Below are 3,970 nucleotides of genomic sequence, written 5' to 3' on the forward strand. Positions count from 1 at the left end.
GCCTGATACTAAAGTAGTGACAGCAGATGGACTGAAAAGACAAACAAACAGTCGGGGATTCCAGAGGTGACAGGTGCTGAGCTCTTTAAAAAACCCAAACACTGGGGAACTAAAATATCCCCAAAGAAAAGGGATGCAAAACTAGAGTTCAGTGCAATCACTGGCAATAATCTAAGTCCACATGACTTGGGTGGATTTGTACATGCATACTCATTGATATATATGCATAGTTCATACAAGTGTGCTCATATGCACATATGCATGCCTTTATAAATAGACTTGCTTGCACCTTTATGGGCATATGTAAATTGTACAATGCATAGCCATGCTTGTGCATGGTAAATGGAAACATATACATACATGTGTGCATACAGTCAGACGGACAATCAACTAGCATTTATTAAGCCCCTATTATATGCCAGGAACAGTGCCATGTTCTGGGAATACAAATTAAGACAAAAACAGTCCCTGCTCTCAAAATCTCATAGGCTAAGACAGAAGGATGGGGTGGGACAGGGTGAGGCAGCATGCCAACAGCTATATACAGACAGAATATATAAAGGGTAAATTGGAAATAATCAACAGAGGAAAGGTTTAAAGACTGAGGGGAATTGGGAAAGGCTTCTTATAGAAGGTGGGACTTTAGTATGGTTTTGAAGGAAGCCAAGGAAGCCAGGAAGGGATGGTCCAAGAATTCTAATGATGATGGACAGTCAGGGAAAGTGCTTGATTTCAGGAGATGAAGTGTCATGTTGGAGGGATAGCAGGAAGGTCAGTGTGAAGCAAGGTGCAAGAAAACCGAAAAGGTAGGAAGGTCTAGATTACAAAGGTTTTAAAAATCAAATGGAGGATTTTATTTTTGCTTCTGGAGATAATAGGGAACCACTGGAGTTGATTGAAGAGGGGGAATGAATGAAATCTCTGGAGTTTTCTTGTCCCCTCTTGGTCCCTTTCAGGCATAATTGTATTTTGCAAATTCCAAAAGCCAAACAAAGTAGTTCCCAGTTTTTTTGCCCATGCCATCTATGAACAAATCAGCAATCATCAGCTCAGTGGCTTCTCCTTACTAAGAGTCTGTGCCTAAATGCCTTCACCGTTTTCTGGGGACAGAACCAAGTAAACAGTATCCTGATCAAACAAGTTTGTAAAAATTCTATGACTTTCTCTTGTCTTTCTTCCTCTCCACCCCAGCATTAAAGAATATGCTGATCAAGTTCATCTAAGAACTTTACTTCTACTTATTATCTCAGCTGATGCCTCATCATGATAGGGAAGTGATCTTGGGTTCTGAAAGCTTTGCCAGGAGAATGCAAATGCCCTCTCCTATCAAGTGGAAAAGTTTTGCTTATGGTTCTTGGGAAAGAATATGTTTGATTCCTGATAACCAGCCTAGGTAAGTGTGGAGAAGTACATCACTTGAGGGTTGACCATCAGAGGATGCATATTTTTGGCTCTATCAATTCATAAAAACTATTAAAGACGGAAGAAGTTGAGATCTGTATTAGAGAAGGGAGAACTCACATTTGTTAAATTTTGGATCTTTTGATGTAATGAAGAATAATAGTAATAATATTATATTTTCTCAAAAGAGATCCTATTGAGTCTGCTTCAATGAACAGATATGGTTCATGTGCATTTAGTAGCATAGACTGGAGGACAAACAATAAATATTCTAAAGTCCTGAAAAAATCTTGTTCTTCTATGTAGGCTAATCATAGTCCTTAAATTTTATTTAGCCTATTAATTTATATAATGATTTTTCCCACTGAGAGAATAAAAGAAAGCCAACATAGTCTAGTTGAATGAATATAAATTCTGAATTAGTGGGGTCCAGATTAATGAAGTTAGGCTGTTTTTAGGAAAAAAAAGTCTGAAAGGGGGAGCTTATAATATTTTTGTCATGGCGCGTTCTTAAGGCATCTGTTTCTTTAAAAATACTAGGAATGAATATTTATAGCCCTTCTCTCCATATGGCTCACATGGTCCCAATGGTATCAGGTGGGCTGGCCTGGATGGGGGGTTAGCATGGGGGCTGACTCATTTTTAGAATAAGACTACAGAAAACAGGGGTTGAAGTGAGAACTGGGCGGCTGGCCCGGCCAGGGTAGTCTCCCTTGGTGAATGGAAGATGGATGGTCCAGCTGCTACTCTCACCATTTCTCAGCTTTTCCGGGTCACAGCTGCCCATGCATTTCTCCTTAACCTCAAAACTTTCAACACCTGGACAGCTGTTCTAGTAGATCATTAAGCACCTTGCCTGCTGAACTGCTCCAGGCTGGATGCCCAGTTCAGGGACCAGGGATGAACATAAGCAGCTCCAGCTAAGGGTGGAACACAGGGACCGATGATAAACAGTTCTGAGCTAGGTGGGTCCCAGGGGCCAAGACTCCCACCTGGTGATAGGTTGTTTCCCATTGATTCTCGCCTTTTCAAATAAGCATATGATGTAAATGAGCTGTGACCTTCAGAACATTTCATCCTGATTCACTCCCATTGTCAAATATATAAGGTTTCTAGCTTTCTGCAAATACATATAGGCTTTCTATAGATCTAGTATGTTGTAAGAGAATCAATCAGTATTAAATTCTGACTCTCTGTAAAAAGTTTCTGGGGGTAAAAGAAAAGGAAAATAATCACACTACCATATTGCTTGGGCTCCTGCTGGAAGTCCAAACCCATGATGACAATGACAAAGAAAGAGTAACCATCAACCCTTCCAAATGGATAATAGGACAATTAGTCAGTGGCACTGTACTAAATGGAAAGTGTGAAAACTGGAAGCTCAAGACAGAGTAATAGAAAGGAATAGAAAGCTAATAGTTCATTTTTTTTTTTCTGGGAGAAGAAATAAAATATAATTATTTGGAAAACCAAGAGTATCTACAGGAAGCAAAACCAAGGTAGGAAAAGCATAGAGGATAGTGAAATCAGTCTGGTTGAAGTAACCATCATAGGTCAAAGCATGACAATATTTATAAAGCCCTTATAAATCATCTAATCTAACTCCTTTGCTATGCAGGAAAAGAAACTGAAGCAAAGAAACACAAAGGAATGTGAGTGAGAATACAAAGAGAGAGAGAGAGAATTGGGTCCAGAACTTGTGATTCTCAGTCCATGCTGCTCTGTGTGGAGAAAGTGAGGACAAACCAAAATATTTGGATATCTCTTTTCAGTCTGAATAAAGGATGATATGAGTCATGACATCCATTATCCCTGAAAACACAATCCTGAATGGAAATATTTCAGAATGATCCAAACACCTATGCTAGACTTTTCCTGTGTAAACACTAAAATATTTTATGCTCTTGTATGATTTGTTTGTCACAAAGCATTCAGGGCTGACTGGTTGGGGGAATGGACAGTGTTTGGGAAAAGCAGTTTATAGCCACATCCTTGATTTTCCAAATCAAGTAGTATTTGTCTTTTACTCCAATTTGGCCTAATTTTCCCTTCCCAGAAAAAATAGGCTGTTTTTCTAAAAAATCCTCCATATTCCTGTTTTGGGCCCTGAGATTCCATATCCTTCATTGAAGGTCAGAATCATTGGATTAAGCAGTTGTCCTATTTTTCCATATGGAAGACTGTATTCAATTTCTTCTCCCAGGTTGTTGTTTTTTTCAGTCTGACCAAAAATTTTTTTCCAATTTATTTACAATTAAAAAAAAATCTGTTTTAAAAAAGAAGCACCCAGATTTGTTTAGCTTGCTGAAATTTTAAGTATTTGGATAACATTTTTTCCTCAACATACACATGTTTAAAATTAAAGAGGAAAACTGCTTTGGTAAAATGTGCTCCAAGTTTCAAAACACAAATGTATTTGCTCTTTCTACTTCTTCAATTGGTTAGTATTATTTGTTAGGGAAAGGGTCTATTTTGTAGATCTAGTGGTCAAATATTTTGGGGGTTGAATTAGCCATTGTAAATGGGTGTGGGTTAAAAAAAAGAATGGTATCTATCTTACAGAGTTATT

The 3,970-nt window shown here is 38.3% G+C and overlaps 1 long non-coding RNA gene across 1 annotated transcript; it reads left to right on the top strand.

Annotated features, from left to right (window-relative positions):
• Positions 1-1,174: 1,174 nt before the first annotated feature.
• Positions 1,175-3,308, top strand: LOC127549013 (uncharacterized). Its single transcript, XR_007950503.1, has 2 exons — positions 1,175-1,393; positions 3,020-3,308. It is a non-coding gene; the product is annotated as an uncharacterized LOC127549013 (long non-coding RNA).
• Positions 3,309-3,970: the final 662 nt, after the last annotated feature.

The sequence above is a fragment of the Antechinus flavipes genome, chromosome 2 (genome assembly GCF_016432865.1).
Source record: "Antechinus flavipes isolate AdamAnt ecotype Samford, QLD, Australia chromosome 2, AdamAnt_v2, whole genome shotgun sequence".
Lineage (NCBI taxonomy): Eukaryota > Metazoa > Chordata > Mammalia > Dasyuromorphia > Dasyuridae > Antechinus > Antechinus flavipes.